Genomic DNA, 22,521 nt, shown 5'->3' with positions numbered 1-22,521 from the left:
GCTTTTTTCTAGACACATGTGGCCCCGCCGCGGTGGTCTAGTGGCTAAGGTACTCGGCTGCTGACCCGCAGGTCGTGGGATCGAATCCCGGCTGCGGCGGCTGCACCTTGGATGGAGGCGAAAATTCTGTAGGCCCGTGTGCTCAGATTTGGGTGCGCGATAAAGAACCCCAGGTGGTCGAAATCTCCGGAGCCCCCCACTACGGCGTCGATGCATAATGATACGGTCGTTTTGGGACGTTAGACCCCACATATCAATCTAGACACATGATCGTTTAGATAACGCCTTAGGTCGAAGGGCTTACGCTTACCGGTCACGCTTACGAGTAGTCGAGCGTGTTATTTATCTAACAGCGCGTAGCAGAGGGCGTTCACACTTGAGCACCCTTCCTGCTCTTGCTGCCATTCCTGCACAGTAAATATCGTTATATATCGCAATGTATAAGGTGCTATAGCCATGTTCGTCAGTCAACACTCGCGCGATCTCTTCTGGGCACAAAGCAGAGAACATCTGACAAAAACAAATCACTTTTGGTTTTCTTTGCACTTGGGAAGGGTGTCCCCAGTTTGTGAACATTTTTCACATTCGTACTTTTTTTTAACATTTGTGGTCGCTCAAAACCAGTTTTTCCGAAAGTAGGTACCGAGTGAAAACGGACCCTGGCGCAAGTCCCTCCCTCGTATACGCTCTGTACACACAGAATATTATATATATATATATATATATATATATATATATATATATATATATATATATATATATATATATATATATATATAGTCTAGTAGATCCTCCGTGAGTGGTCACAACGTGGTTTATTTCGACGTTTCGGCCTAGAGTCTGGCCTTCATCAGGAATAAAGATACAGTTTGTCGGTGCTCAGCTTTATACAATCTCAAATCAGAGGGCAAGGTAAGAGGAAAAAAAGAAGAGAAAAAAAGAAAAGAAAAGAAAAGGAAAGAAAAAAAAGAAAAAAGAGAAAAATAATATACGGTGAACGCCCCTCGGGTGCCCCCCTTCCACTTTTCCCTCCACTCCCCCCCATCTCTCTCCCCCCTCTCCCCTTCACCTTTCTGATGTCAGCGGTCTGTGTATGTTTCCGTTCACTAGCGCATTCCTCCCGATCAGACGGTCCCTCCTGGCACTGGCGGTTCGGTGTGGGGCAAAAAAGAGCTTTTCAGGAAGTCCTAAGCCTTTAACTGCTCGGGGTCCCGTAAACAATTCGTCGTAGAAGGACGGGGGCCGCGTATTGTGGCAGAGGCTGGTCAGCCGGCATTTTAGGAAGTTCTAAGCCTTTAACTACTCCGCGCCCTCTCACCATTTCGTCGTAAAAATAGGGGTGCCCCGTATTGCGGTAGGCTGTGCAAGCGCGTGCAATGCGAATTCCTGGCCCGCTTCTAAATTACGCGTGTCGTGGGGGCCTCCCGGCTGTGCACATGGTTGCTGTTGGGCATGTCGTGCATGGCACAATTGATTGGGTAGTAAAATAAAACAGAAAACAGACGACAGCTGCACTTAGGAAGAGTAGTTACACTTGGAATTGTTTTAGGTTGTCCAGTGCCCTTCGCAGCTGCAGTGCCGTGAACTCAGTTACTATTTTCATCGTTGCCGTTATTGTTTTCTAATGCTTTAATTGCTGCAAGTGTACCAGGATTCTCATTTATTCCTCTATCGAGGGTGTTAAATCGGTGGATAAGGTATGGCTCTCGTTGTTCACGTTCTCGATTTGATTTAAATCCCGTCTCTAAGAGCGTTACTGATAGTTTGTCGAATGCATGGTCGGGAAGATTGAGATGTTTTGATAGAGGTAGACTTGGGGCTGATTTCGCATGGGCTCTGTGATTATTGAAGCGAATCCTAAATGGTGTTTCTGTTTGTCCGATGTACTGCATACCACACACGTTGCATTCGAGTAGGTACACCACATTAGAAGAATCGCATGTTAGGTTTCCTCGTATGTTAATCGAAAACTTGGATTGCGTGCTGGTTGCTTTGTCTGTTTCTCGCATCGCCTTACATACAAGACATCGTGGCTTTAAGCAAGGGCGGCATGAATTATTGGGGGGTGATGTGTTAATTTGGGAGTATATATATATATATATATATATATATATATATATATATATATATATATATATATATATATATATATATATATATATATATATATATATATATATATATAACCTTCATGCATGCAAGTCAAACTGCTTGCCTTTATGCATATAAAAATGCAACGTAACTTCTCAGGAAGTCCGAAGACAATGTGAGCCATTATATTCACACTTAGTCCTCGGAGCACATCAGTTTGAACACTTTCAGCCTCTATAGGTTCATTACACCTTGTGTTTATCGTTAAATTTATTGGTAACTATTTAGTTCCCTCGTTAATGTGAATAAACGCCAGTGACGTGCTGAGGCACTGAACGATCAACCAACAAGGTTTTTATTGTTGGGCCTCTCAGCCTTTTCAGCGTCCTTCGAGGCGAATCGCGTGCATGGTGGCAATGAGTACGGTTCGAGGAACATGGCTATTATTTGTGATACAACTCAACCAAACAGCGCATGAGAACGTCTCGGTGAAAGCGTTGAGTTAATGGCAATCGAGTCGCAGAATGTTTGCTGTCTCTGTTTAGGTTCAGGGCCTCAAGAATTGCGACATTGGATATTTCTCCTGCATTTAGTGACGGCAGTGTCCCACCAGCTCAAATTCTGAAATAGGTAGGACTGAAGCTTGGCCAAACTATATAGTCAATTTGCTTGAAAACGTTGAACACACTCGACAATACATTGCGGATGGAGCTGCATGACACCTCAAACAAGAAACAAGACAAACATTGCGAGAGGCTCGAAAGTGGCAACTTGACTTTGGAAATGAATATCAAGCTTGTAGCTACTAAACAAAATAGTTGAACAGTGTTAATTACAAGTGTGGTTGTTTCAGGCGTTTTTCAACCTTGCATTCGATTATCTCCAAACCATGTTTTTTATTGCTAAGGTACTATTACATCTTATCTATTCCGAGATAACCAGTCGATTATTTTTCTCCTGTATACTGCCTAGATACATACAGCTGTGGAAGCAGAATATAACTTATGCACTTTACAGTTTTTGTGTTACAAAATTTTCATGGATGCCAATTAACTGAAAAGTCATGTCCTAGTGGTGAACTGAGGTTAACAAAATTCTTGAAATATGCAGATTTTAATATACACGCTTCATTTAAAAGAGCAGAAAGTTTGAAAGAAAGCAATGTATATATTATGTGAATATCCCTCAAAGCCATTGAAAAACGGTATACCTCAAAATGACCAAAAATGCATGGGACGTATAGGGCCTACCCGGTGCCCTTGAATTGCAAGAGTTGCAGTGCTCGCGCGATCGAAACGCGCTGAATTTAGAACTGTAGCCAATGAACCGTATTGAACGTCTTCAGTTTTTGAAACATTGGTGCAACAGTGGCTCGTACAATTATACATCAGTCTGCATCAAATCTAATAGTCAGACACGCTGCGGCACGACGCGGGTATATCGATCAATTGCGCGCACAAGTTACTATCGTTAAGTAGAACTGGTGCACTAAATGGGCCCTCCAACACTACTTTCCACCCCCCCCCCCCCTTTTTGACTCGTGTGTTGTGTAGACTGAAATGAAGTACAGACAGATTAGTGCATCGAGAACGGCAGGCAGTCCTAAGTTATTCAATTAAAAAAATAAATTCAAGAAAAAAAAATGCCCACCCTCAACTTGATTTTTGTGGGGTCACCTGAACACTTTCACTCGCACTGACTGGTCCGGTGACGTAGGATGGCTCCGCTAATGAAATGAGCTGTAGGTCCCTACGTAGGGGAAGCTCGCACGCTATTGTTGCTTGTCCTTTCCAACGTAATGTTGACCTCGTTGCCACAGTAACAAAGGTTGTGCCCGACGCCTGACTTGTCAGAACGTGAGCGGGCGCTACTATTTCGAAGCGAGCATATTCTGCTGTCCTTCACCACCTGCCGCACGTGCGGAAAGAGGCAGCTCGAAAACGCACAAAAGCAAGAAGAGGGAAGAGAGAGAAGCTTTTCGTATGGGCAGTCAACTCGCGCAAGCCGAAAAATCTAGAGGCGAAATGATCGCCAGCGTCTCTGTCGGGCTAAGCAACCTATAGTCTTGCTTTGTAGTGATAGTGATCTTTTTTTTCTGTAGCAGCCGCGTCTCTTAAGAGTTTAATAAAAAAACAGAACAGAAAAACAAAAACATTACCAATCTCAAATCTGTAGGCCCACCATGACCTATACTAACGTTATATTAATCAAATCACAGGCCCGCAGCAATGCCGCGTTGTTTCCGCCAGCAACAGTTCTCGCAGGCTCCACAACGCCAATGATAGCATATATAGCCGAGGATAGCCCAATGCAACTGGATTTTCAAGGGGTCACAACTACCAGATCGAACCTCTTGGGAGTCTGCCACGCGCAGCACGGAACTCGACAACCAACTCCTGGCCGTCCAGAGTGCCCGGGACATCGCCGGGAGACTCCACCTCCCGGCACCATCCTGGGCGGAGCCACCTGGCTGAGCTAGTGGGGCCCCCGGTCCCGTCCAGTCTCTGCCGCCTTTGGACCAAAATAGAGTTCTCACTCACTCACTCACTCACTCACTCACTCACTCACTCACTCACTCACTCACTCACTCACTCACTCACGAGTTGGCCTCGCAAGACGAGTGATCAAAGGGTGAAAATGAAAAAAAAAATTCCCTTCATGCGGGTGCAGATGACGACACTTCCATGTAGGCTTGAATAGAATCCTGAAGCTTTACGGGTCGAAAACTCCGACATCATTACAAAGCCTTTGTGGGCGACTGTGAACTTTGAACGACGGAACATAGCGAGCGCCTGAACCTTTGAGTACTCGAGTGTTTGCGTATCTCGCTCTCATCAAAATGCGACCACCGCGAGTGGGAGTCAAAGCCGCGTCTTATATATATATCTCGAAATAGCGACCTGCTAAGCTAGCCCACAGCGGATCTTCATCAAGGTATTGCCACACTCCGGAGCATATAGTTTGCGATGAGGGACGCGCAAGCAGCCGCGTTAAGATGTCGACGAGGAGAATTAGCGCCCCGGGAGCTCCTCCGAGGCACGCGAGAACATTCAGCCCCAAGTGTGCCTGTGCGCGTGCCTTGGCTGACACGCCCGCTAGACACATCCGAGGGAAAACGGCGCATGCGCCGTGAAGATTTATACTGGCGGTACACACACACGCACGCACACGGTGTGCACAGTATAAGAGTGTATATATACACTCACCGTAATTACGGCGGAAGCTCGCGGCTCGGAAATGGTGGCCGAGGCTATAAGGCGCTCGAGGCATCTTCACCAGACCAGGACCGTGCGAGTATATAGAGAACACGTGGCACGCCATTCCAGTGACCAGTGGCACCGCGGATCAAATCTATAGCGGGCGCGCGTTGCGCCAGAGTACACACTAATTACTGGGGGCTCTTTGAACGCGCCGCGAGCACACAGCAGCCGACGCAATTTAGAGAACCGAGCGGTCTAAAGTGTGTGTGTGTGTGTGTGTGTGTGTGTATGAGCGCGCAAGCACGCACACTCACCCCCCCCCCTCTCCACATACACACACAGACATAAGGACGCTGGAACGAACTAGCTTGGCCACGCGAAGTTTCGACTGGCGACACGAGGACTTAGGTGGTGGATTTAAACTTGTAGAGGGGCACACATGCACGCGGAGCAAGCATGCTGCGGTATCGGTAGGTACTTATAAATATATACAGTGCGACATCGCAAGCAAACACTATCAATCTAGATACACCGCCGGGCAAGGCCTAATTATATGCTCAAAATTGTGGTGTTTTATTCCGCAAGTGCATCACCGCTCCGTCGATAGAGAAAGGAAGAAAATTGAAGGACACCCTGTAATTTCCCAAGTGTGGCCATACCTGCCTCGGCTTAATGAAGCCATTCATTGAGAGGCTGATTGCACCTAGCATCCCTTTAATGCGGGTTAAGCGACTGCTATATTCATACTTCGGGGCAGCTGTCGATTAGACCATGCCACCATGCGATATGCTACCCAACAAAGTAATGCGAATGATGACTGCACGTAAGCGGCGCAACTGTTGCGACGCGTCGCTATGCCATCACGTGACAGCTGAGAGAGTGTGAGGAGGAGAGGCCACACCTGGCACCGTTCCAGGTCACGGACGGACGGACGTATGCGAGCATGAGACATTAAACCATTTGATCCTTAAAAGAGAAACGAAAAGAGCGTAAAGCATGGCAAGAATTAGCCGAGACAAATCAAACAGCTGAGAAGCAATCACGCAGCCTCTCTTGTTCGGATACAGGGCAAGTTAGGGGACACAACACGCAGAGTTGTTGATCGAAATTCGCGCACAATAGGAGCTGCGGAACAGCCCACATACACAGGAACAAACCGCGTCCCTGTTTTGGCGCGATCAGCGACATCAGCAAGCGGGGACGGCTTCGCATTGCATGCCGTCAGCACCTCCCTTAACCGGAAGGGCAAATTGAATAAGACGACGTCGACAAAACGGCGAGACTGCTTCGACGTGGCCTCGCGCTTTTCACGCTAAGCATCGACAGTGCGAGAGCGTTAAGGAAGAACAAAATATGGTGGAGGAGGCGAGGGTGTGATGAGAACACAAGGGATCGCACGAGCGACAACAAACACGTTGTTTTTTCGTAAGCCGTGCTCTTTCCGCCCGCTAAATTTCTGGCCCCTTATCGGCTCTAGCGCGATGACACCGGTGTTTGAGGAGTGGAAGACTATAGCAGCAAGCGAGGAAAAAAGAAAAAAGGTCGAGGTGTTAGGAGGAGAAAAGGAGCACCCGCTAATAGAGGAAACGACGCGCTGCGTCAGAGCGTTAACTCATTTCCGCACTGGGGGGCGCACTCGCTATACACAAGGCTTTTGTCAGAGCGCTCCAGTGCCCCGCATAAGCTAGCAAGGAGTAACTAGTCCCCCGAGAAAAGGCGAAGGTGAATAAACAGAAAAGAAACAAAGAACAAGAAGACGCCGGGGCTTCCTTCCCTACTACCCCAACCTTCCTTTCAACTTCTACAACAAAAGGCAGCAGGTCTCCTTTCACTTCTACGTGCTCCCTTCATCCCCGTCCTCCAACGATGCGCTTAGCGCTGTCGTACACTTACAGCGCTAACGGCAGGGGAAGGAGGGGGAGGGTGGATGGCAAGCACTGGAAGTCGTGAGGGCAGGCACTTGCATGGCTAATCAAACGCACACCCACGCTCTTCTCGCACCTCCCTCGCACTTCTCTTTCGCGCGGGGAACAAAAGCAAGGCGCAGAGAAAGCAATGCGCCGCCGTGTCTGCCGCGGACATCGATGAATAGCCCGGCTTTCACGGGCCCCTGAGAACGATAAAAGACGAGCAAGCGCACGAGGTATACATTATTAGCGGCACACTATAGCCCCCCTTTGGCGCATGCAGCGCCACGCGGTGTACGAGCGCGACCATGGGAATATCGGAATGAAAAGAAGATCGAGTTTTGCGAAGTTCATCAGCCACGGGTTTTAAAATAGGAGGTTACGAAGACAGGTTAGCCGGCTTTACTATAGAGTGCGTCACTCCAAAGCCGATAACTTACAAGAGCAGCCGCCTTTTACACAGTTTGGTAACTTTTTTTTCACCAACTCTAACGTAACAGATGGGTGAATCTTCCTTGGAGCAGCTGTTGCCAGAGAGTCGAAGCTACGAAACTTACTGATCGCTACACTACGATATCCCAAGGTTTCTACGCCAAGTAATAAAATTTTCAGAGGGCGCGAGAACTAGACAAACAAAGCAATACAGTCAAGTCGCAAAAATGAAACCCGAATGACTTGATATCAACAATATGATATGGGGCATGCAAGATTCAAGGTAAAACGTCTTCGCATAAGGAATGTTCCACAAGGATTATCTCCACAATTTACAGTAGCCAGTGTGAAGAGAAGGCTTGATATGAACGTGCGGAAGAGAAAGGAGTGCAGTGATCAAATATCCGCTTTTACTCAATGCCAACGGGTCGCAATTGGTGACAATTACTCAGGTCTTCGCCATAGCTTTCGCGTTTATGTTATTTTTCGAGCTCGTTTGACGCTACAACCAATCAGAGTGTGAATCTTCGGTGCACCCCTCGGTGTATACACTCACGGATGACGAAGAAGCCCTGCAAGAGCAGAACAGTTGTATTTAGTAGTTTAGCTCCGTATAAGGATGTAGCGCAGACTTAGCGTCGGGGTTACTTTTCTTGAAGGCAGACTAAAACGAAATATGAGCACTCTGATATTCAATCGATGTTCCCAATTAACGTAACTCTCTCACCGCACTCACGGGAACGGGGCCTGACACTCCGTTCTAGGCAGACGGAGTACAACCTAACGCCAGCATCTGGCCGCCGCAAAATTATCCAGGTTTCTCGCAACCATGAAAACATCCTAGCGTAGGCACCACAGACCCCACTTTGAGCTAAGTTAATGTTGTCACTTTCAGTGATAGTATTTTTTTTTCATAGATAACAAAAGTAAGGTTTCTGAGTAGACCACAGCGGAAAACTTCGAAGTGTAGAGGGAGAAGGCTCGCTGACGCCATCGGCAGCAGGATGGCTAAGGGTACCGCAAGCAGCCTGCGGAAGCATTAACGATTTATTTCAATGATCTAAAACGACACACGACGACAGCCTCAAGGCGAAGCGCGCGCGCACGGGATGACAAAGACCGGACAAAGATGGACCGCCGCCTGTCGCCTGGTCAGCGACAAAGTGCCGCGAACTGACGTCAGCGCGGTGTGTCGTTAAAGGAACAGCCGTCCGACGCCACGAAGACGCAGCTCTACAGGACGGTCGCCAATAGCCAATGAAAAACGACGCCACGGGGGCGAAATGATAGCGGTCGTATAATGGTATACGATCAGGCCGCAGAAAGACGATGATGGTGAAGAAGAAGCAGTTGTAGAATGCTACGATATCGAGAATACTGAAGAAAAAAAATCGAGACGCTATAGAAAGGCAGCGCACTCGACCGGGAAAGGCGAAGAGGCGGCGGCAAGGACAAGTGTCGTCGCAAGCTCTTGCCGCGAAAAATACGGCACAGGCGATGACGAATGCCGTTAAACAACAGCACGACCGCTTCACGCTTCCACGCATCTGTAACAGCCTGATAGATTCGACGAAACGTACCCCCCCCCCCCCCACACACACACACAAGAGAAAACTAACAAACAAACGCACGTGACAACAACAAAGCTATAACACAGAACGTATTTACAGAAGGGCCATGGAAATCTGAAAGAGGGAGCGCGTATTTCTCAAAAAGGGAGTGCGGAAAAAGAATAAACAATAGGATCATACCACTACCATCGCTCGAAACGCCGCACGTGTCGCAGGAGAACGGCGCGCAATATAGATACGTTCGGATAGATCTCTCACGTTCTCCGAGGGAAAAAAAACAAACAAAAAACGACGGGTTGTTCTTCGGCGATCATACCCTTGGATTTCGGGCGCCCCATTTGAAAAATGGCCCCATTCGAACGGACGGCGCAACGCGTGCCGTATATTTCTACGTGTACGTGACGATGCGCCGCCAACGCAACGTATACTATACGCACAGCATATACTACGTAAAACGCATAGCGGAGGACGGCCGATTCTCCCCACGCGCACTGCAGCAATCCCCCTCTCCTTTGCGTCTGCTTGCCATCCCTGCCCGCGCTATCACCGAAAGCAACAGAAAAGGTTGGGCGATCTAGCCATCGCCAGAAAAAGAGCGTGCTAAAACGACGGGGGTGGGGTGGGGGACCAACGGAATGCAGCAAATAAGAAAAACCACAGGACGACGCGGGAGCAAAAAAGGAAAGGAAGGAAAAGAAACACGGGAGAGAATTGCGCGAAAATGTACCGACGGTACTCCCGAGGACCGCCCAATTCGTTCCGTTACACGAAGACGGGAAAGAAGCCAAGCAAGAATAAAGAGAGCGGGGGAACTATAGCGTATACCAGTAGCGGCGGGTTGCGGGCGCCCATCGCCGCAGCGCAAACGAGACACGCGGTGCCTGTTGTTCGAGCCTATCCCGCGCAGGAGAACGAAAGAAAAAAAGGCGCGAACGAGGCGGGGTATCGACAGGCAGGCGCGAGGCAGAGAACAAGCTGAAGACGAGAGTGTATGAGCGTGGATTGAAGACTTTATCGACGAAGTAAGTAAAGTGTCCGTTTACAAGCAGAATAAAGGCTATCCTGTAACAACAAAAAAAGACGGGGGTAGGGAGCGAAGAAACGAGGTTAGAACAAACGAGGAGGAAAATATTTTAATGCCTCACCACTGGAAGTGTCCAAGTGGGGGAATAAAATCTATAAGTTTACCCGACGCCTACCCTGTTTATTCGCACAACACGATACTTTTTGTCAGCGTCCTGTGGTTGTCCTTATTTGCTAAAGGTAATTAAAACTAATACTAGCAAATTTATTTTCTTCGAGACGATGCAATGCATACTCCCAATGCAAAACGATGCAATGCGATGCCCCCAGAATATGTGTGCCGATTTTTTAGGCTTGGGATGCAGCAAATTTACGGAGAGGGAAAAAGAAACTAAGAGCAGAAAAAAAAACCGAAGCCAGAGAAATGCAAGAAAGAGAGAAATAAATGAAAAAAAAGACAGAAAGAAGTAGACAGAGAGAGAGAGAGAGAAACGAGCCCTCCACTATACGGCATGCCTCACGATCATATCGTGGCATTGGCACGAACAATCACCCCGACAGAATAGAATTTCACTCTCAATTCGATACAGTCAGATGTGTCTGATCATGTGATTGCGTATATACGATACGATCCACATTGACGTATAGTTCCGACAGAAAGAGAAAAAAAAAGCATAATAATTTACGTGATTGGCGGCGGATAGCGGGGCACGCAGCGCCAATAGCGAAAAACCTATAGAGGCACATTACGCATTCCAAATGAGGGGTGGCCGGCAGAAAGCGGTCAATCTCAGAGCCCAAATTTTGTGATGTTGGTGTCAAAGAAAGAAAGAAAGAAAGAAAGAAAGAAAGAAAGAAAGAAAGAAAGAAAGAAAGAAAGAAAGAAAGAAAGGCAGGCAGGCAGGCAGTGCGCCATCATGGTATTATATTTCTGACGTATCGTAACGCATGAAATGCCACCAAACAAGCGGGATTCCAGCCTGGGTCTTTTCCTGCCGGGCACCGCTGGTTTGTAACACGGAACGTGCTTCGCACTTTAGCCATCGGCACACTCGCGGACAAGAGCGCGCTAATTTTCCCGCTCTGGCCACTGCGGTCAATTGTCATAATCTCTTTCCGCTGGGACTGTACTGCGTCTTCCTCGAATGACAATGCACCGCCATCGCCTTTTAACGGACGGGCCACGTGTAAGCTGCGATGACGAGGAGAAAACATTAACCCGCCTACACGAAAGGTTCTCGCGCTTAGTGACCTTCATTGACTACGGGAAGGTCAGCTGCGTATTTTGCAGCTGTCGATGCCAGTGGCCGCCGCTGCTCACCACGGATCAGCGAGCCGAATTTCCGCCACGTATATTATAGCGTTTATTTTATCACTTAACTTCGAAACATCTAGAATGATCGCGTACATTCAACTGTGAGTGGCGACACAGCACAGTCGCAAAAGGATTACACGGCAGCGCAAAAATAAAAACAAATTAGAGGAGGAGGGAGAATAAGAAGTCAAATATCAGTTGAAAGCGAAGCAGTTTAAGAGATGTCAAGAAACTTGCCAAGCAGCTAATTGTATTTGCTTGATTCACACTCGCGAGTCATCGCTTCACAGCACTGCGACTGCAGTCGCACGACCGAGAAATCGACTATACAGCGAGCGACTGAGCCAAAGAAGTCGCTTTACGAACAATGCAGCCGTTCGCGACCAATCGCGTGGCGACTAACTCGGCCACGCACCAGGATTTAAAAGTCAAGTCACAGGAGTGAGCGAGCTTCAACTGCGAGCCCATTTTGTTCCCTCGAATAACTCCGCTATATTTTAACGGCTCTCGATGCCTCTCTGGTTCCTCGGTGGACAAAGAAAACACGGCTACCAACAATGCCCGAAAGCTTTCCTAAGAGAGAAAATCACCCGCAAGGAGGTATCGCCAATCGGTAACAACCGCACGAGCTATGGCCGCTCGTTCATCACTCGTGGCACCAGCGATCATTTATACCTCCGGCCGCAGAAGCTGAGTGCCGAAGAAGCGACAGAGAAAATCAAAGTAACGAAAAAAAAATGTACACGAAAAATACAAGGCAGCCAGTAGGGCCTTCGAAAAGATCAAGAAAGAAAAAAAAAACAGCGCGAAATTTATTGCTACTTAGCGGCTTTCATGCCAGGAAATCGGGGGCTACAAGCGTCAATGCTCGAAGGGGCTAACAGTAAAAAAAAAAAAGTGAAATGAAAGGCGCTTGACCTCGACAGGAAAGACGGCGAAACAAAAGGGTGAGAGACGGGCGGCTGGACAACGAGAAAAACGATGTACTACGGCCAAACGCCAAAGGAGGAACGGCGGACAGCTTCACCCACGCGCACGCGAGCCGAGCGGCAAAGCCAGACGGTCGAATCCAGCACGCCGTCGCTTCTGAGAGACGTCCATCAATTTCGCACGACATTACCCGGCAAGCTGCTTGCGAAAGCTACCCACTGGTTTTACTCTTGTGCTCGTTTCACGTCGGTGACTGACCGGCCTCGAGTGTACGTCAGCTAGGCGCTAAATTAAACGCGCCTGCACCGTGCATAAAGCATGATTGCGTAGTTCTGGTTGGATGAAAACACTTTCTTTGGTGATTGCTTTCCTCTCACTTGAGGGTTTTTTTTTGCTGCAGCTGTAACAGTGATTACATATCTTTATGTGCAGCATAACTGTGTTATAATGTTAAGACGTTTATTGGCTTTGCCACAATAAATATTAATCTGCCAGCAGAGTTGTTTGGCAGCGCGTTAACTAAAAGATTATTGATAAACTTACTGAAATTATTATGACTATTGTTCATTTACTAAACCAAAGCTAGCCTTCCAGCAGCAATTTTACAGCTAATTTAAACGACCCCCCCACAGCCATCACCTAAGCTACAAACGAGACTTTACAGCATACCAGACGTAATGAAACTTTTTGCGGATGTCTCAATTCCAGCTTATTAATGTTATGTCTCGCGTCTGGGAGCCAGCCAGTGTTAACCTATAGTCGAAAACTGTGCACACGAAGGTTTCCAATGTAAGGCTCGTTGAGGGTTCCGAAGACCTGCCACTCGATAATACGCGGGGTCTGTATCACCTTTTGACACCACGAGAGGGAGGCGTTTGATAATAAACGAATCGCATTTTAAGCGCATCGGATCCAGGATCATACATCACGACGCACGTTGCGCTATATATAAGGAACAAAGTGATTAAACTAACTGCATGCTGAGAAGTGCGTAGCACCGAGTACATATTCAAATGTCAAAACGCTCAGTCATCAGCAGCGGTACACACAATGTAAATGCGTGAACACGCAGTGCCACTAACCGGCAAAAACGCGACAGAAATAAAATGAAAGAAATAGTTATATACTTATAATAGGAACAAGATGCCAGTGAACCCGACCTTTTCGAATACCAGCACGATTTATCATCGCGTCCCGACAATGTTCACTCACCCCTAGAGGAGAAGTGAATCAACGCTACTTCCACTCTTTATTGCCAAGTTTATTAACGCTAAGCACATGGAAAAGATAGAACAAAAAAAGAGGACGGTGACAGAACGAGGCTCTCATTTCGCGTGTCCGTCCTGTATGCAGACAGCACCACTTAATTAGGAGGACCGGTCAAGCACCAACGTGCACAATACTATATACTGCGCTAGCAATGCAGTCAAAAGGGGTGGGGGGAGGGAACAAGGTTGGTGAGAACGAGGAGTAACGATTAAGTGGCGGCAATAAAGGTGCTGCAAACTGGCCTCCTCCTTTAGCGGTAGCGACACCGCGGCCAGGCCAGGGGTCTTGACAAAAAAGGCGCGAAAAACAAGAGGGTTGGCGGCAGCAGCAACGTGGGCAGCGAGCCACACCGTAAATCAATCGGGCCCGAGGGAGTCGCGGGGACGCACGACTTGCTCAGGACCAGATAAGCGAGGCGGCGTGCGACGCACACAGTACCGGGGCACTGTTACCACGACGTCCGCGAATCGTAGTTGCGTGCAGCAGAGCAAACGAGGAACAAAAATGTCGCAGGGATCCCCATATGCGTTCGTTCGAGATGACTCGTAGGCTAAAGCCATACATACCCCCGTATTCACAAACGCTCCTCGACTCGACTTTCACCCTTCACTTGACAGAGTTAAGCACTGCGCCACCGCTCGGCTGAAAATGACACTGCGCTACTCAAAAATCGCAGTAGATTATCGGTGGTATGCAGTGGCTTGCTGTGCTTAGAGAAGGCACTCCCATCGGCTTTCTCAAGTGAAGGTGAAGCGTTGAGTGAAGGGACGTTCTAGAATACGGGGGATATTCTTGTTCTTTTCAGTCGTCGATTCTGTCCCGCCCCTTTTCCGAAAGATTTCAGCACTTAGCGTTGATTCCGCGCTGTATACCTCCGTGACCGGCCTAGATTCTACCAAACGTCGATTTCATGAACTGACATCACGTGAAGGCACGTTATGTGACGTCACGGTGACGTCCTAATAATTTCACTTTTTCTATATGGGGCGTCAGGATAACGTCATCACGCGATAATGATGCCATCGGCCTTCCCGATAACTGGATAACTGGTATGTTCCAAACTGGTTATCTATCTGGGCAGATACGAGCCAACTGACGAAGGTTCAGAAACTGCAAAATATCCCAGTAGGCGACTGACAGCGCGGATATTACCAAAACGCGTGGAATGGCCACAGAGTGCACGGGTAAGCTTGAAAGCCCCCCCCCCCCCCCCCCCACAGAAAACTCATTATTCTGGCGCACGATACAAACGCAGACTTCATAAAGCGTATATTCTTCGGAGTCAGGACTGACTATATACGATCTGCGCCTGCAACCACAAGGGTGTATTATCTCAAAGCGTATCCAACGTAATTGCGCCAATCTAACACTTCCTTTGAGCTGCGCAACAAAAATTTTCTCTCGTACTTTCCAGTGTTCATCTTCTTGAATTCCGTCCCATTCCGAGGCTGCGTACGGCCCCATAAAGTCATAATTAGAAAGTTTTAGTACTGCGGAATGGTGCTACGTACGCATCACGCAAGCGCCTTGCGTTACGTGACGTCGTTTGCCACTAATCGGCTTTTAGTACGCCGTAGTACCTGCGTACTTAGCGAGCATGAAGCGTGTTGCGTCATCTGGTAGATCAAAACAGAAGCACGTGTTGTTGACAGCCAATGTGAGCCAATCCAAGTGTTACAGCCAGATTACGGCCATATTTTAAGCCACAGAGCCGGTCGGTGGTTGCCTTCGATGCCGCCATTTTGCAAAGCGAAGTCTCGCGCTGTCGCGAACTTGTTCGAGAGCGGCGCGATCAGCTCATACGTACGCACGCACGCATCTCATGCGTGCGTACGTGGCGGCTGCGTACGTAACGCGATACGTGCGAGTTGCGGTCTGCGCATGCGTACTACGCAGAAAGTGGCATCCTTACGTACGCAACGCCGCCACGTACGCAGCGTACGCTGTACTAAAACTCTCTATTAAAGTCCTGCAATGACGTTAGCGACAAACACAATGCCGTCACTCTCTGCCGCGAAGCATGCGTTTCAACACCGAACGCGAACGCGAGCGACGACGGCAAAGCGGCAACGAAACGCGAGCGTGACGGGGAGCGCGCGGCATGCGGGCTTCACGCCGCGCTGCACCGAACTAACCGTACACGAAGCGCATTCGAGCGCGTCAGGAAGCTCCACGGCTACGTCAGCGCCTCCTCTGCCACCATCGCCGCCAGAGGTGTCGGGTGTCAACCGTTACAGACGGCCACGGTGGCAACACCGTACAGCAGCAGCAGCAGCAGTCGCAAGTAACGTGAGAGGCACAGCGGCTTCGCGAGGACAGGAAAGATAGACGCGCCCACCCCAAGCAAGCTTCTTGCCGGCGTCTGAAAGCTGATGAATGTGGCGCGAAAATGCCGGCAGAGGATCAGCGTGAAAACGTTGCAAGCCGTGTAAGCCGACCCCAAAGTCGAGTGGTTGTACGTTACTGGCTTTTTTTCACGGTTCGCAACGTTTCACAAACACACACATATATATAGTCAGCGCAGCAATAAGCAAAAGGGACGGGCATTATTCTTGTACTACACAGCCTGCGTGCTTGTGTACGTAGCAAAAGAGAAAATGGCGTACACGGATCAGGCTTAGCGCGAATTCCCATCTCCCTGGCGCCGACCGGGGAGATAAATAAAGAGCGCAATGAGTGGAGAAGGGAACCGGGGGTACCCACTCGCCTGTGCGGCGAGAATCGGCACGACATGTACGGTGGTGTCGTCTCGATATCGGGTATTAAAAGCTCTTCGTCCCGAAGCCGTCATCGGCAGCCGATTACGCGCTGGCAGAGCGAGTCCTTATAACCCGCCTCCACGCTTCAACGTCACCGAGTAATTGCTGCTCCTGCTGCTTCCGAGGAGCGGCCGCGGAAAACAAATGCGGTGTCCTCCTTCATATAGGCTTTCGGGACATGCGCGAGAAGGTAGACGCGCTGTGTACCCTATCAGCGTCTAGAGAGGGTTCGAGGAACTGATAAGATATCGCCAAATAGACGACGGAGGAACATCCGCCTATTAAGATAAGGTCGCGAGAAAACAGATGGGCGACATGTGCGAAGCCGCTATTGTTCGAAAGCGGCCGTCCACAAACCGAAACTCTAACGCCTGAATATTAAAAAAGGCTGCGACATTTGCGCTATAGGACTTACGAGACGTCAAAGTTGTGTGCACCCACAGTTACTATAGGGACGGAACAGTCGAGCGTGTAAAACGAATCCATATAATGGTAATTTTTGGGGTTTAACGTCACAAAACCGCGATACGAGTATGGGAGCGCCTTTAGTCGAGGGCTCCGGAAATTTCTACCCCCAGGGATTTCGTCAACGTGCGCCTAAACCTATAGATACGCGGGGCTCAAGCATTTTCGCCTCTGTTTTTTCTATAGAAAATGCTGCCGGGATTCGAATCCATGACCTTAACTACAAGCACCGTATCCACAAGACCTCCGTGGCTGGTCCAAAACGAACCAAAACGGGCCTACAGGAAAACGCAAGCAAGGTGGGGGCGCTTTGCCTGCACGAAAATATACGCCTTGGTCTACACGGAATTCATGAGGCAGAACTCTCGTTCGAAGCGGCAACATGTCTTGAAGAAGGCAAAACCACACGTCGAAACATTCGATCCAGAGACATCCCTGCTAAAGAATACCACACATCTTCGAAGCCCACTTGGCCAAGAGCGGTATCGATAGAACCCACCACAGAGTGGTCGCGCATTAAATCCCGTGTAACGCAGGTCGCACTCAAACAACTGAAAGATAAAAAATTGACGGTCCTGTGAGTGGGCGTGCTACATATCGGGGCATTCGTGAGCTATCGATGGCGTACAAAGACTAGCAACAATGGCCTAAAGCGTCCGAGTTTCCAGGAAAAAAAAATCTGCTGTGTAACGTCTCAAACCAACGATACAATTACGAGAGACGCCGTAGTGGAGGGCTCTGGTTAACGATGAATGCTGAAAGAAAAGAATATCAATATGACAGACATGCGCTCCAATGTACCGACAGACACGTCCAATGTACGTACTTACTCGATTGTAATGTAACCAGAATAGTAACGCGAGGGGTGACTTTAGGTACCGAGAATCTGGGGGGAAAAAATCTCGCTACTTTTAGGTAAATACCGCAAAAAATCTTTTTTTTTTTCACGTTCCCCTGACCACATCACATTCATTCGCGGCTACGTTGCAAAACGATCCCTGCACGCAGAACAAAACCAGAGCGAGCTTCTGGCTAAAATGCTCAACTGTTAACACGTGTATACGCCGAGAAGTGTCCGCTGAAAAGAGACAAGCCACACAGATGCGAAAGGGCCATTACAAGCAAGAAGCGAGAAAAACAACTGCTACTCTAACGCAAAGTCATAATGTGCTAAGAACGCCACAACACGAAAAAAGAAAGTGCTCTCGTACTAAAAGTGGCGAGCGAAAGTGCAGCATTGAAGGTTTTCCCAACGGAGGGACGAAAAAATAAAGAGAGAGAGAGAAAGATCCTTCAGAAGTGTACGCACGTACGCGACCACGTTAAATGTCAGTCCGCCTCTGGAAGTGCTTTTGTTTGACAGAGCCAGAGTTGGCCGAACTTTCGATGAGCAGGGTTAAAGAAACCCGGGACACAGACACGTAGTATCTACTGTGTGTCCGTGTGTTTTTCAGCCTTGCTTTCCTGCGTTCATCCAACTTTGCCTTGTCATCGCCCCCCCCCCCCCCCTCCGACTATAGAAAAATATTCGAACAGAAAATCTTACTACAACAAAAGGTTGCTTTACATTTTGCGTGCCTCAAATCTGGACAGGCAAATCGTAAGGCATTATAAAAAAAAGAAAAAAAAACGCGAGCACGGGCAGTGTTTTACGAATACAACTTAGGTCTCCGTTGGGCAGCCGAAGTCCACTCGTTTGTACGCAATAGCTAAAGGTCCTTAAAATATAGATATATTTAGATTAGCACACCCCAAGCATCGACGCACACAAACTACACCGTAAAACACTTTGCATTTCGTGCGCTCGCCGTCGATTTGCGTCAGCAATGCTAGGAGTACAGTACGCCTACGAGTCTATACAATGACTCATCAGAGGCATTGAATTGGTTAAGGGAATCGCAGACGAAGCTAGACTGCGTAGTGTAAACATGAATCACGCCCGCATCGACATTAGTATTCTCTAAGTGGACAGCGACCGCAGCGCTGAAGAAAACTGATAATCCATAAGAGCTCACCCACGGTAGGCGACTGCACGAGAGAGCCTGGTAAGTGCAGCGAGAAAGAACAGCACGCTGGACATTCTGGCACACAGCGGAAGTGAAGTGAAATACAGTGAAACCTGCTTTCACAACGAAACTCGCACGAGTGACGAGGACGGCTCGCAATAGGCTCGGGAGCGCGCTGACGTCACACGCGAGAAGGTTTACAAATGCATAACGTCAGCTTAGCGGCTTACCTGCGCACGTCGAACGAACGGGAGCAGGAGGCGCTTGGCTGATGCGTCCTGACACCAGGAACTTCTGCACGAAAAAGAAAAAAGAAGAATAGACCAGTGAGGTTACACGTTTTCGAGACGCACATGGTATAAAAGCTAAAAAAGAAAAAGACAAACGTTCCTGTGGTGTGTAAATATAACGTATTAAAATGATACACGTACCGACGCCGCGATGGAAGATCGCAGCAGCGTGCGTGCACGGCGCTGTCTGAGCGGGGCAGGGCTTTACGCGGAAAGCAGATGCTGTGTTGGCGTTCAACATTCACGGCCTTAGCTGCGCGCTTTCTTTCTCTGTCTATTTTGTTCCTTTCTTGATGTGTTTATTTTTTGACGCCACAGCACAACAGAACGGAACTAGAGGCAGCAGACGAGCAAGTGGCAGGTTGACGCAGACACGGCGAGTTATTCTTCCCGCCCTCTGTATGCCGCGCATGCCACGTGATCGGCATCTGCTGGTGCCGAAGCAGCGCCGACACGTGCTCCCACCACCTTGCGCCCTGCAGGCCACACAATAGCGGGGACAGCGGCAGCAGCTGCGCCCGGTAGAACTTTCGACAGCAACCCCGCGCGCGCAGCAGCCGAAGCGATCGCGCCTTACACCGCGTGCGATTTCGAGCAGTGAGTGTCCATACAAGTCCACCCCGTATAAGCGCGGCGACAATACGCCGTTCTACCGGCACCTTCTATACTATCAATGACGCCACGGGGTGGTGGTGGTGGTAAACAATTATTATTAGAACAGAGAGACTGCAAAGGAAACCCCCTGTAGTGGGTGAGATTCCTTACAGGAGAAAATGAAGTCTCTACCCAGGGACCCCATATGTCACGGCTACTGTCGTGGCATGCCGGACCATGGGCCTAAAGGTCTTGGCAGCCGAATAGGGCCGCCTCCCTGTCCTCTCTGGCTGGATTGGTGTTACACGGCAGCGCCATCGAATGTATGTTCACGTATAAAGATTCCGAAACCAAGGAGGTATAGCAGGCGAATTGAAACTCACCGCGGAATGACGGCCGTACATAGCATTGGGGCAGGAAGCACATCTATGAAAAGAAAACAAAATCGGCGAGCAAACGTGGAAGGTTTCCAGCACCATGTGACGACACCCGGAACCATATGTACGTTATATAGGGAACACGAGCTGCGGCCAGGTCGCATATAAAAAACAAAAAACGAACAACCCGGAGCGCTCGGGCAGCTGGAAGAAATGTCAGCCACAGCCTGGCTTCCGAAAGTAAAGGTTGCTGCTGTCGCCGCCGTTTCTTCTCTGAGCGCTCCGGCCGAACGCTGTAGCTTCCAGTCTATATACAACGTCGAACACAACAATAATGGACGCAAGTGATCGTGTCTTCGACGCGATCACAAGTGATCGACTTAAGTAATCAACGAGTCAGGTGACTAAGGACAACTTGTCGACGTTTATTATCGATGTCCCGCACCCCGGTACATGCGGATTCTATAGCCTTCGCTCCGTGCATACGAAACGTTGCAAGTTTAACTTAGTTCACGTCTCGTCTCACACCGTTCACCACCACCGCGGCGTATTCCGACAAGCAGTAGTTTGCTGAGCCGTTGATTCAGAACTTAGGAATAAAAAGACGAAACAGCGGCTGTACTGACCCGAAACGGTATGCTGCTCCTCGTGTGAAAAAGCGATCCGATGCGGCCGCGCGACGTCAGCGACTAACTGGCGCAGATCGTACGAAAAAAGCACGAGACACTCTCGACGACCTCGTAAAGACCGTCAGACAGCGACGCAAAGGGCAGGCATTGTTCGACCAGACGCGGTCGGCAGTTTCGGCAGCGCCGTGTAAAAAGTCTCGATACGACAGCAAGTTTCCTCTCTCGACGAACTTCATTATAATTTCTTTAAGGGCGAAGCGCTGACGATGTTGCTGATACCAATGAAGAACAAGCGCGTTCCAAACCACACGTTCTCTCTCTCTCTGCCATTACAGCAAAGCACGAGCAAGGTACCCAATATAACCCATGACGATGATAATGACGTTGATGAGTATGAAGATGATGACGAAGATGATCACGGACAACAACTTCCTTGTGCAGTAGATGACGTCTCGGTATATGCTGTACGATGCATTTCGTATGACTGAAACCAACCAACAACAACCACGACCTATTATTTGCGAACTTCCGGCTAGATCCAATATCCCAAAGTAGTAATAATGAAGGCAAAACGAAATTCACAACTCAACGCGACATATCAGTTATGAGCAATAAACATTGTACATAACTGTACACCGCTTGGCACTCATTTCAATGCATGAGTGGTCCCTGTCACGGGTGATTTACGGTGACACCGAACGATCCCATCTACTTCGCCCACTTATTATCATTCTCTTCGTGGATATCCTCAGATTTCTTTTTTTTTTTTGTCCCTAGAGCTATGGTATAAAGTTAACGTACATGGGAGCGATAAACATTTTCGTTGACAGACCAATTCAATCTATTACGAGACAGTGATACAGCATCGCAGCTGTTAACGAAACCGTTTAAAAGAGTAAGCCGATGAAAGCACATTTTTTTTTATGCGTCGTTGATGTTTATACGTTCTTCAAAATATAAAAATTTGGTGACTGCGTACATGTGAGCTAAACAATAGTGTACGAAACTGGGCGAGCTGGTTCAATTTTATGGTTTAAAACATGGTGCAAAAAGACGCTACACAAGATGACCTCCATCCTCCGCGTCCTGTGTTCTTTTTCTCTTGTGTATCGTCTCTTCGCGCCGCGTTTTAAATTGCGCTAAAGAAGAACGCAGCACGTTTCAAAACCAGGCGCGTCTTTTCTCGATGCAGCTCTGCCCGTGAAAACAAGAGATTTAGGCCAAGGGCATGCTGAACTGCGTTCATATTTTTTCTTTTTTTTTCTTTCAATGCCGGCGTTTTGCCATAGCAGAAAAAGAGAGATAATACCGAACCGTGCAGCGCCACATTTACCCGGAAATTCCGGAATGTGTATAAATACTCGTACATAATCCAGCACCACTTGATCAGTACACATCTTGCTTCACTCCCGCCTTAGAACGATAGCTCTACTATCCTGGTTACAAACCTAGAAAACATCTGGTTTCGTAAATCTGACCTCAAGGCTCAGACACTATCATCCTAGGGTATCTTGAATGCGTCAGCGCCGCAGAAAATCTTTTTAGACATTGACAGCAAGCTAGCACTCTTTTCTCGCCACATGTGACCCTATATAGCGTCTCAGATAAAGATGGGCGAACTTATAATAACTGTGTCTCTTATAGTAAAGTGCATGACTTGAAC

General features: G+C 48.5%; 1 protein-coding gene across 6 annotated transcripts in view; it reads right to left on the bottom strand.

Moving 5' to 3' along the window:
• Positions 1–22,521, bottom strand: part of Pgant5 (polypeptide N-acetylgalactosaminyltransferase 5) — a 316,819-nt gene that overhangs the window by 105,227 nt on the left and 189,071 nt on the right. For 3 of the 6 annotated variants that reach the window (XM_075888159.1, XM_075888164.1, XM_075888161.1), the window contains one exon: positions 19,199–19,262. The exons of 2 other annotated variants lie outside the window; for them this stretch is intronic. The gene's annotated coding sequence lies outside the window, so the exon portion shown is untranslated. Of the gene's footprint in view, positions 1–18,977; positions 19,097–19,198; positions 19,263–22,521 lie in introns of those variants that run through there. One more of the 6 variants, XM_075888173.1, reaches the window with a different exon arrangement.

This window comes from Rhipicephalus microplus, chromosome 1 (genome assembly GCF_043290135.1).
Source record: "Rhipicephalus microplus isolate Deutch F79 chromosome 1, USDA_Rmic, whole genome shotgun sequence".
NCBI classification, from domain to species: Eukaryota; Metazoa; Arthropoda; class Arachnida; order Ixodida; family Ixodidae; genus Rhipicephalus; species Rhipicephalus microplus.
The sequence above is the reverse complement of the archived record's forward strand: the minus strand, read 5'-3'. Positions and strand labels throughout refer to the sequence as shown.